General features: G+C 37.9%; 1 long non-coding RNA gene across 1 annotated transcript; it reads right to left on the bottom strand.

Moving 5' to 3' along the window:
- Window positions 1–310: 310 nt before the first annotated feature.
- LOC124388002 lies at window positions 311–12500 on the bottom strand. The gene is made up of 3 exons (XR_006926315.1): window positions 12278–12500; window positions 12075–12179; window positions 311–588 (listed from the first exon to the last, which is right to left on the bottom strand). It is a non-coding gene; the product is annotated as an uncharacterized LOC124388002 (long non-coding RNA).
- Between the last annotated feature and the right edge of the window lie 220 nt (window positions 12501–12720).

Raw genomic sequence — 12720 nt, 5'->3', positions numbered from 1 at the left:
CATATTGCCTATTGGCTATTAGACTGTGATTGCCAACTAATTGTGTATTAAGATGTTTTATAATTGGTCCAGGTAACACGTGCCAGGGAAGATTTCCAACCATCAAGCTCCTAATCAATATAGTTTCATTTATAGTGCCCTTCGTGGTGAATCATGAAATTTAGGAGCAAGTTTTGGGTAAAGTGTTTCTAACCACATGTATTCTTACATCATAAACTGCAATTGTGATCACAGAATAAAGCTTATTCTATTGCATATGAGGGAAGACCTGGATATTTTAAATCATAAAGATACAAATTGTGATCTTTGGTTAATGTATATATCAAGTTTTTACAAAATGGTACAATATCCAAAGGAAAAAAAAAATCAATGGAGCAACAGTTCTATAGGAGGAAGTGCCTTGTTGAGAAGATATACCAGAGGAAAATGACCAGATTGGTTCGGGCTGTCAGGAAAGATATAAGCACTCACAGAACGCACAACACATCAAACCTTGAAGTAGATGGACTGCAACAAAGGAAAGCCCACATGAGGTTCCAATCTGCAACCATCATGGGAGCAGACTCACTGAAACTGGACAGATGAAGACTGGAGAAAGACCAGGTGATTATTTTACCTTTTCCGAGTTACAATTTTCTCATTTATACAACTGAGCAGTTGGGGGTTAAGGACACAATGGCTGACGATGACCAAATTTAAAAGGGTTCATCTTCTTTTGTATTATTTTCAAGATTGTAATTAAATACTGAAGCCATCCTACTATGAAAGAACACATATGATAAACAAAAAAGTATTAAACAATGAATATGTTTTATATTTCAGATTGTCCAAACTAGCTACATTTAGCTTTGGTGAGAGCTAGCCAACCTCGTAGCATTCTCTCCTTAAAGTTCAAGTGGCAGACATTGTTCATTGTTCTTCATTCATTGTTCTAAAGAGACTGCAAGAGCCAAGCCTTCATGGTCAAATTGCAGCAAAGAAGCCAGTACTTCAGAAGAAGAACAAGCTGAAATAAATTGCATGTGCCAAGATACTTAAGGAGTGGACAATAGATCAGTGGAAATCTATCCTTTGGTCTGTTGAGTCCAAATTTGAGATTTCTGGTTCTAACTTTGTCTTTCTTAGACATACAGAGGGTGAATAGAAGCTTACTGAATGTCCCACTGTGAAGCATGCAGGAGGAGGTGTGATGGTGTGGAGATGCTTTGCTGATGACATAGTTGGTGATTTAGTTAAAATTGAAGGCACTCTTATCCAGCATGGCTACCACAGCATTTTGCAGTGACATGCCATCCCATTTGGTTTGCAATTAGTTGGATTATAATTTGTTTTCCTACTGGACAATGGCCCCAAACACACCTCTAGGTTATGTCAAAGCTATTTGCCCAATAAGTGATGGAGTACTACATCAGATGACCTGGCCTCTACAATTTCCCAATCTAAATCCATTTATGATGGCCTCAGATGACCAGAGAGTGAAGGAAAAGCAGCCGACAAGCACTCATCACTGCTGGGAACTATACAGGTTTGTCGGAAAACCATTCCAGGTGACTATACCACATGAGGTTGACTTAGAAAATATCAAGTTGTCCTCACAAGCAAAATGTAAAAATATAAAAAATTCTGGGTTTTTATTTATTTTTTTACTTCATAATTTCATACACATTCGTTCAGGGTGGATGACTTTGGTATAAATGTATAATGTTGAGAAGAAGAAAAAAAATCAAGAACAACCACTGAAAAAGTGTTTTCAGGCTTTTGACTGGTGCTGGACACTAATATATAGAGCTTGTAAAAGTTTTAAGATAAAAATGTGAGAAGTCTGAAGACTTTCAAACATAAAATTAACAAAAAACAAAAAAAAGAATGTAAATTTGTGAAAATTTAAAAGCATTCATTTTAATTGGAATCGTTGATTAACTGTTATATTGTGTATTGCTGTTTCTGAACATCATTTTATGTAAATAACATAACATATATAGTTTTTGTCTTAAAACAGTTCTACAAAAGCCTGAAACTACACTTCCGTTTTCCCTTACAGTTTTTAAACATATCGTCAAGAAACCATATACTGTCACCTAGTGGATAAAAAAGTAATTGCAAATTTCAGATTATGTTTAGTGGAAGGTTCCAGGTTGTTCATAGAGATGCCCATGAATGTCTGTCATTTTTTTTCCTTTTTTCTTCAGTACTGTTTATTTAGTTTTGTTTGATTTGACATAAAGCTCTACAGAGCATCAACTTAAATCTCTGACAGTTTGAATTAGTAATGTGTTTTCTTGACGTCTTTTTATGAACTTAAAGATTTAGATGTTAGAATGGAGAAGATATGTTTATGAAAAGTATCCTTTTTTACAATTAGTGTTCCCTGTGATGTAATAAATAAATAAATAAAACACTGTGAGACAGTATAGCCTACAGTAGTCTATTCACTTCATTTCAAAGTGTTACTCTTGGGTGCACTGCTTCTTGGAGTGGACGTTTAGGTTAGAGTTTTTATCCAATCAGATTTCAGCTATCACATCATGTGCTGTTGGGGTCAAAGGAATCTGCCTCAAGCCTTTCTTTTGTTACATTATGATCCCCCATGCCTACTTAGACCAAAAAGTGTAGGATATTTGTTAAAACCTTAAATAAAGAAGACTACAGGGGGCAGAGCTTTCCCTTACAAAGCCCCACAGTTATGGAACAGCTTTCCAATTAGCAGTCAGGACTCAGTGTTCAAGTCTAGGCTAAAAAAAAACACATTTGTTTAGTTAATCCTTTTGTCAGAAGGTGTTTTGAGGTAAACAGGCAGATCTACAGAGATCATGGATATAATGTATTTTGGTCTACTGGGCACAACTCCCATAAAAGATGGCACTCGCCAGAACATTCTGATAGAACATCTACAGCAGCTGTTTGCAAATGTTGAAGTAAGTCACCTTTGATTGTCACAGGCTCCGGTTGAGGCCTGGGCCTACTAAAGTCCACCACCATCTCCCTGGTCTTGGTGGTTTTTAGGTGCAGGTGGTTGAGGTCACACTTGCAACAAAGTCCTAGATTAAGCTAGTCTCGCCAGAGTCCCAATTTACACCCTGATAATAATGTAGTGTCTTTAACTTTTAGCAATAAGGATACTTAATAATCTGTATTTTTCTCTCCCTTTCACCCCTTTTACTCTCCCTCTCTCTTTTATCCTCTCTCTCTTTCTGTCAAGTTAAACATTCTCCTGAGGTACCAGTGACCAGTGTTTCTGTTCCATTCCTCTTCTCGGAGCCGCCTGCTTCATCCCAAAGATTGGGATGTTAATGGTGTGTTAATGATGGTAGTAAGAGGTGGGTTGATCCTTGGTGTGAAATGCATGGCCCGCTACTGGAATATAAACATATATTAAAGTATGGTATATCAAAGTAAAAAAAAATAATAAAAAAAAACATTTAGCTGCATACAGAAGCTGGTGAAGTATTTCTGCAAATTGAGTACTCAGTTAAAAAGATGGAATCTACAAGCTTAAAAGACTCCTTGACATACACATGCTTGTTTCTGGTTTCTTGAGATGTTTTTGGAACATCCCATTCCCCATTGAGTCTCCATTTACAGTTACAATAACCTCGCACTTTTTTGGGAAGATGTTCCACTAAATTTTGAAATGTGCATGTTGGGATTCAGATTCAGCCACATGGCTGTTGGTAAAGAAAGGCTCTTGTAAGGGAATTAGGGTCCCCCCAATTAATATTGATTATAATTTTAATACTTGTTAATCAACCCAGCCATTATGGTTGCACAAGCCAGTGCACTCTTAGTGCCGGATAAAGCCCGGTTAAATGGGGAGGGTTGTGTTATGAAGGGCATCCAGCGTAAAATATATGCCAAATCAAATATGTGGATCACAAACATAAATTTCATACCGGATCGGTCGAGGCCCGGGTTACCAACGACCGCCACAGGTATCGTTCACCAACATGGTACCGGTGGAAATTGGGCTATTGTTGGCTGGAAGGAGAGGAGGAAGACATCTACAGAGACGGCAGGGAAAGGAGAAGTGTAGGAGAGTAGAGGTTCAGTTGGTACTTTAAAGGGGAAGAGATAGCAGATATGATAGAGAGGAGAAAGGTAGATATGTTGTGTGTTCGGGAGACCAAGTGGAACGGGAGTAAGACCAGGAACATTGGAGGTGTTTAAACTGTTCTATCATGGTGTGGATGGAAAGAGAAATGGTGTAGAGGTGATTCTGAAGGAAGCGTACAGTAAGAGTGTAGTGGAGGTGAAGAGAGTTTCTGATGAATGTGAAGCTGGAAGTTGAAGGGGTGATGATAAATGTCATCAGTGCCTATGCTCCACAAGTGGGCTGTGAGATGGAGGAGAAGGAAAACTTCTGGAGTGAATTAGATGAAGTGCTAGATGGTGTACCTATGAATGAAAGATTGGTAATTGAGGCAGATTTAAATAGGCATGTAGGTGAAGAGAACAGAGGTGATGGGTAGGTATGGATTTAAGGAGAGGAATATGGAAGGGCAGATGGTGGTAGATTTTGCTAAAAGGATGGAAATGGCAGTGGTGAACACTTATTTTGAGAAGAAGGAGGATCATAGGGTGAAGTATAAGAGTGGAGGAAGGTGCACACAGGTGGACTATGTTTTATGTAGGAGATGCAACCTGAAGGAGATTGGAGACTGTAAGGTGTTGGCAGGGGACAGTGTAGCTAGACAGCATGGAATGGTGGTCTGTAGGATGGTTTTGAAGGTAGGTAGGTAACTACTGCAGAAGTGATGAGGGAGACAGTTAGAAAAGTACTTGGTGTGACATCTGGGAATAGAAAAAAAGACAAAGAGACGTGGTGGTGGAATGAGGAAGTGCAGGAAAGCATACGGAGAAAGAGGTTGGAGAAACAGAATTGGGATCGATAGAGAGATGGGAAAAGTAGGCAGGAGTACAAGGAGATGCGGCAGCAGGTAAAGAGGGATGTGCAAAAGTCAAGGGAAAAGGCATATGAGGAGCTGTAGGAGAAGTTGGACACTAAGGAAAGAGAAAAGGATTTGTATTGATTGGCCAGGCAGAGGGACCGAGCTGGGAAGGATGTGCTGCAAGTTAGAGCAATTAAGGATGAAGATAAAAATGTGTTGACTAGTGAGGAGAGTGTGTTGAGAAAATGGAGGGAGTATTTTGAGCAGCTGATGAACGAGGAAAATGAGAGAGAGAGAAGGTTGGATGATGTGGAGTTGGTGAAGCAGGAAGTGGATAGGATTAGAAAGAAGGAAGTGAGAGCAGCGATTAGGATTAGGATGGATGAAGAGTGGAAAGTCGGTTGGACCAGATGATGTTATGGAAGTTGAGAGGATGCCTGAGGAATGGAGAAGGAGTGTGCTGGTATTGATCTTTAAAAATAAGGAAGATGTGCAGACCTGCAGTAACTACAGGGGAATAAAGTTGATCTGTAACAAGAAGGTAAGAAGGTGGATGAGAAGGTGGAGGATTTCAGGTACCTGTGCTCAACATTGCAAAGTAATAAGAGTGTGTTAGAGAAGTGAAGAAAAGAGTGCAGGCAGGGTGGAGTGGGTGGAAGAGTGACAGGAGTGATTTGTGATAGTAGAGTATTTGCAAGAGTGAAAGGGAAAGTTTATAGGACTGTGGTGAGACCTGAGATGTTGTATGGTTTAGAGACAGTGGCATTGAGTAAAAGACAGGAGGTGGAGCTGGAGGTAGCAGAGCTGAAGATGTTGAGGTTTTTGTTGGAAGTGATGAGAATGGACAGGATTATAAACTAGTTTATTAGAGGGACAGCGCATGAAGGACGTTTTAGAGAACATGTGAGTGAGTCTAGATTTAGATGGTTTGGACATGTGCAGAGGAGAGACACTGTGAAAGAGGAAGCTGTAGAGGACAGGGGGTATGGAAATGGATGATCCGCTGTGGCCACTCACCCTACTCCAACAATTAAATTATATGGCAGAACAAATAGTTAGATGTAACCAAAAATTTCTGTGCAAAATAAAAAAAGGCATTTAATAGATTCAAATTCAGAAAGTCAACTGGTGCTATTCTGACCACGTGTTACCACTTCTGCGATTTCACCATAAACAGCAAGTTTGAACAAAGAGCACATGTGAAATTCTGCATGAAACTGGACAAATCTGTGACCGAGACATTTGACAAAATTTGGCAAGTTCATAACGATGCTGCAATAAGTCGTTCGCAGTGTTTTGAGTGGCATGAGCACTTCAAGAATGGAAGAACATCACTGGCACAAATGAGCTCAACCCCCTAAAATGTTGAAACCATTCAGTTACTTTAGCATGATGATCGTCTGAGAACAATCCACATGATCTCACTTCTGCACCCACCCTACTAGCCAGATTTGGCTCCTGTGAACTTCGTCATCTTCCAAAAATAAACACCCAGCTCTAAGGTTGCTGTTTTGACACCTTCAAAAAGAAGACTTCCAGGACACGTTCCAGAACTTTTAGCAACACTGGGAGCGCTGTATTGCTGCAAAAATTGGACTATTTTGAAGGTGATAGTGTGTAAACGTAGATAAATAAAGTACTTTCTTGTAAACAGAGCCAGTCTTAAAATTTTTTGATACCAACTTGTACACTTCATTCAAAACTAGCTTCATTAATTGTCAACTTTATGTGAACATTATGGACTAAACTTTTGAATTAGAGTTTAGTGTTGGAAAAGCTCTAGATCAGGAGTCAAACTTTTTAAAACTGAGAGCTACTTCTTGGGTACCGATTAATGTGAAGGGCTACCAGTTTGATACACACAGTTTTCAGTTTGATCTGAAATAACAAATTTGCTCAATTTACCTTTTATTATATGTTATTATTAATAATTAATGATATTCATCTATGCGAAGACACTGATCATGTTAATGATTTCTCATAATAATCATCAACAATGATTTAACAAGGTAGGAAACCATGTTGGTGACCCCTGCTCTAGATTGACACCTATTTTTTCTATAGGTTTTTGTCTCAGTTTTACACTTTACAGAAATAAGCATAAATGAGATTGCTTTGGGATTAACAATTGCATGTAAATCTGAATGTAAACATTGTGCTTTATGTTCTGTAGCTATAAAACAAACTTTAATGATGTGAACCACATGCTGAGTCCAACTTCAAGGATACCGAGGCCATAACCAGTGACTAACCATAACTGTGGTTAAGATTGTTCTAAAATAATTAATGTAACATTTTACAATATTACTAATTGTCCAGAGTTAGGTGGTCAAAGTTTGTGAGATTAAATCCCTCCCACTCCTGGGCTCCAGAGCAAGGCCCTTAACCCCAAAGCAGCTCAATTGTATAAATGAGATGACTAAGTCGCTCTGGATAAGGACATCTGCAAGATGGCGTAAATGTAAATATCCAAGGAACCTCAGACATGTCAGTGTTTTTGTTCTTGGCAATGGACCTACACTGTTTTATAGGCCTCCAATATATGGTTTGTTTATTAAAAAAGAGCAGACTACCAATCTACTGATTGACACTAGACAATTGACATGCAGACTTGTCTCAGTTTCTATGTGTGGTAGGGCCGCCCCTTTAAGTACAATGCGTGTAGTGTGTGGTAATCACATGACTCACCTATATATGAGCAGGTGAGGTTTCCCCGTTGCCTTGAATGCTCTACAATCTTGGCCTTTGTATCGCTTACCCGAACTACCAAAGCACTTGGTGTTTTGTTTAAGTTGAGTGGGTTGAATGATGCTGCGTGTGTGTGTGTGATGTTTGTGTATATTCAATTTGTACGTTCGTTGTTTGGTTTTTTTTTCACTGTTATTTTTTTTCTTTCAGTTTAAATGTTCGTTAATTTTGTGATTACATTGGGTTGCGTAACATCTGTCTTACTTATATTGGAATTGCTGATATTGGAATTTTTTTTGGTTGTGTACTTTGTGGGTGGGAATAAGGTCACTTTTCCTTTTGTTTTGTTTTTGTGTGGTTGGGGGGGGTAGTTTATTGTGATTTGAAGTGTTGTTTTTTTTGTATTTCTGGAATTGTGCCTTATCCAATGTTTGGTTTAACAAAAACAAACAAACAAACAAACAAACAAACAAAAGAAATAAGAACAAATTGTTTTGTATGTTGTTGTTGTTGTTGATTGGTGTGTGTATTGTACTTTATTTCTTTATTTTTCTTGTTATTGTTATTTTTGTATTGCTGATTGTAATAGTGTTATTTGTGTGTATTTGGTGCATGGTAGCCGTGTCATTGGTCCTTAACAGAGCTCCTTGATGTTTCATTTGGTGTCAAGGTATTGTGCCCCTCATTTCGGTTGGCATCTTGAATCCTACATGTAAGGCATTTGGGTTACCTGAGATATTATTGTAAGCTGTGGGTTTTAAGGGGAAATGGTTTTATTACTAATGTTGAGCTCAATGTTTTCAAAATTTATCTATAATAAAGTTGTGACTTTACTTATATTGTGGTGTTAATTTTGTCTTTGCTTATCACTTTCCATTTAGTTGGAAGCTAACCAATGGAGAGGTAAAGTGGTATTTTGGGCCTAACAGTAGTAATCATTAGTAATATGTCGAGCCCTGCCTCATGTGCATCTATCAACAAAAAAATCTAAAAAAAAACTAAATCACCCAAGTCAAGTCAAGTATATCAACCATATATAGCTGATGCAGTATACAGTAAAATGAAACAATGTTCCTCCAAAGCCCTGGTGCTACATAGACAACATAAAGCTACATAACAGAAAACACAGAGTTAAGGACTAGTAAGTGTCCTCGCCACATAAAGCGAATCGTGTGCAACCTGGTGCAAGTCAGACAGTGAAAACACAAGACAGTGTAGGACAAATACACAAAACATAAAAATAGCACCACCAGTAAACCTGCTGTATATTTCACAGTGTGTTGTGTAAAAGAGTACTGAGTATGGGAGTGAACATTGTAATTTACAAAATGGTTTGTGCAAAAAAGCAATAGCAGCAGTCAAAAAAGATGTGCAAAAACACCATGTAAACAGTTTGTAGTAATGAAGGGATATAAAATGGGCATGGATGTGTGAAGTGTGTATGATTGTGTGTTTGAGTCCGGGCTGTACAGATCAGTCACACCTGATGGCTTAAGGGAAAAAACTGTTGCACAGTCTGGAAGTGACGGCCTGAATGCTTCAGAACCGCTTCCCTGATGGCAGCAGGGTGAAGAGTGTAACACTGCAACACTGCTTCAAGAGGGCACAACCCCAGGACATACAGTACATTCACATGTCAATAACAAACAAACATTCTTTATCCCTTAATACACTTACTTCTTGTCTTCTGGGGAGATGTATACAATGTATCCATAGCCTTATATTTTCAATATATATCAGGGCTTGTACTAGGAAATAAAAAATATTCATCGAAAGCAAATGCAACACAGGTAAGCTCTTTTCTGTAAGTCCCAAACACTATGCAATGCTACTTGTGGCACAATTAATAGTGCTTTTGCATTACAAATTCACTAAATTGCCAATTGACATTGTTTTTTAAGAAACAGAATTCCACAAATTGAAATCCATTTAAATGTGCCACAAATGTGCCATAACACAAGTGGTACACATCTAAATAATGTCCAGGAGACAGGTGTCCAGGCTGTCTTATGGCCATTGTGGCAACACACAAGGTAGTTTTTTTATGTCTTACTTAAATACTTACTGAATTTTATTTATTTGTATTCCAATAAACCTGAAGCCCTGTCCTACAACCAACTGATAAGCAAACATGAACAGATTAAACAGGTGCAATCAGATGCAACTCCTGATGAGCTGGAACATCAATGACTCATCTGTGGAGAAGTGGAGAACCTCACCCAGTCCCTCATCACCAGGTCCATAACAAGGAAACACCAGCAGCATCTCTACTTCCTGAGAAAGCTGAATAATGACGTCTTGGGTCGTAAGACCCTACATCAGATAGTGAGGATGGCTGAGAAGATCATTGGGATCTCTCTTCTCTCCATCATGGACAGCTACCGCACACGCTGCATCCGTAAATCACACACACCCCTCACACACATTCTTCACTTTTCTGCCGTCTGGAAAAAAGGTACTATGCCCTCAAGTCCAGACCATGTAACAGATTCTTTCCACAAGCAATCAGACTCCTTAACATGAAGGGACTGGGCTGACACACACTTGAAAATCTGCAGTCAGACCTTTATTAAAGACCCCGCTTTGTTACACCAGAGCTGTTGGTCTGAGGGTGGCCACCATTCAGCTTTTATATTAGAGAGCAGGGAATGTATCCGGCCAAAATTAAGACTACCTGCCTTCAGGTAGCAAAAGCCTTCAAACCTGTAATCACCATTTTTGCCATTTGGCATCTAGTCCGTGATAACCAAGTTCTAAAAACTAATTTCTAGAAAGCCCAAGGGGAACGATGCTCCTTTCAGAGAATCTGACAGAACCTTTAAGGTTCTTTGTTAGAACTTGGGATTGTAGTGTCCTAAAATTGGTGTGAAAAATCCATTTGACCGTGTTGTGTTCAAGGTAATGAAATCTCTACTGTCTGGTCCAGTGGCTTATTTTGCATGAAACAAGGTGGATAGTCGCATGATATACTGGCCCGGGTATCCAACAGATCCAGCTCTATAGATAGCACATCTACATCCAGTCACTGGACAGCATCTATCTGACTTATTACTGCATGTACAGTGAGCACTATTTGATCTCAGCTCTACCAAGTTACCACTGCTGGGCCCTTTAACAACGCCCTTAACTCTCAACTACTCAAATATATATAAACAGAGATAGTTGTACAGCTCTGGATAAGGTGATCTTCTAAATGTCATAAATCTAAACAAGATCTGCAAATACAGCAACATAAATCAATTCTGTCATGTGACCTTGTTAAAAGGCCTCAATATATTATGGACAAAAAAGTAATTAGCTGACTCTGCAAACAAGAGGGTTGAAAACTACCATTTTATCATCTTTCCAATTGCCAAAACCTCTAAACCTCTAGCTACAGTATGTTTCCACTAAGAGTTGGAAGGACTAAAGATCATTCAACACTGCTTCAGTTGACAAAGGGGGGACAACCCCTAGAACATACATTCTCTCAAAAGTAACAATTGCAATTAAACAAATGGAAATCAGAACTTTAAATAACTTCCTAAGTAAGGACTAACAAATATTCCATATCTCTAGAGTTACTCCTTGCCTTTTGGTGAGATGGCCAATGTATCCATAGACATAATTTATATATATATATATATATATATATATATATATATATATATATATATATATATATATATATATATATATATATATATATATATATATATATATATATATATATATATATATATATAAAAATCATATATATCCTGTATTAGAAAGTACCATAGGTTTTACAGAATCAACAGGTTTGATGTTTTCTGGATGTGTCAAACACTTTGTTTCTATTTGATGATAAAATTTTGTGCAGTTTTAAATGTGATGCACTAAGTAGTGAGCTTGCATTGGAAATTCATTAGTATAGACATTTATTTTCAAAAGACAGAATTATACAAATTGAAATGCACTTAAACTGTTGGATTTATATCCACCAAGCCTCATTATCAATCTCCTTTTTGAAAATACAATCAAAAAATATGCCATAAGTGTTATTCAATAGTAATGGCCAAAAGAAGAGGAACTCATTGTAGTATACAGGTGTCCAGGCCATCTATCTGGGTGAATGAAAACTAGCATTTTATTATCATTCCAACTGGCAAAACTTCTACATTGTGTTTTCAGTAAGGGTTGGAATTCCGAAATGATACTGAATAAGACAATGTAGAAATACTTAAGAAGAAAGTAATATAATAAAAGTTAAAGTAGTGCTCACCTAATTGCAGCACATAGCAAAAGTGTAACCACTCATACACTGATTTAGGAATTTATTGACTCTCTTGTAACTGTTATTGTGGCTTCAAACAAGAAATTCACCATAATTTAAATCATGGTTGAACTGTGGATCCCCAATGAATGATTCACCTCTTACGACACTGGAAACACTTTGCTTGTACAGCTGATGAAGTATTGATACCTTGACTTATAATGTCTTTAAAGCATTTTTGGAAAAAAATAATCAGCTTGTTTTACCTGGACACTGCTCCAGTTTTGAGATGGATGGACATGTCGAAGTTGACAGGATTTTGGGATTCTTCTCAGCTTGCTGCAGCATACATGGTGAGTCTAATCCATTTCCTAGAGTACAGACCAGTCAGTAATGGTATTTATTTTAGCAGGAATTCAACTGGAAAGAAAACTAAATTATTGGTAATTATTCACAAGCTCTTGAGGACCTGGCTGAGATTTTTGAAATATGTTGAGAACATTGAAATGTCTGAGGTTCCTGAGAACTGGTTTGACATCCACCAATCAGGATACATTCATTTTCAGTCTAGCAGGCCATCTGATAAAATGGGGACATGAAACATGCAGAACTTAAGATTGCAAGTGAAGGCCAAGCATATGAGCAAACTAATTAATTCTACTAGCTACTAGAGAACACTAAGCACATTTAAAACAAACAAACAAACAAACAAACAAACAAACAAACAAAAAGTGTATTGGCCTGTTTCCTGTTACATTTTTCTTCTATATGTTACAGGCAGTTACAACTAACAACATAGATCAATACTGCCACCTACTGGAGGTTGTTCCAATGATGACGTATGAAGAAATACACTAGGCAGAAAAAAAAAAATATTAGCCACCTGACTTTTTCAGCCATATGTGTTTCTTC

This window comes from Silurus meridionalis, chromosome 6 (genome assembly GCF_014805685.1).
Source record: "Silurus meridionalis isolate SWU-2019-XX chromosome 6, ASM1480568v1, whole genome shotgun sequence".
In the NCBI taxonomy this organism is placed as follows: domain Eukaryota; kingdom Metazoa; phylum Chordata; class Actinopteri; order Siluriformes; family Siluridae; genus Silurus; species Silurus meridionalis.
Note: the sequence above shows the minus strand (reverse complement) of the source record. Positions and strands in the feature narration are given on the sequence as shown.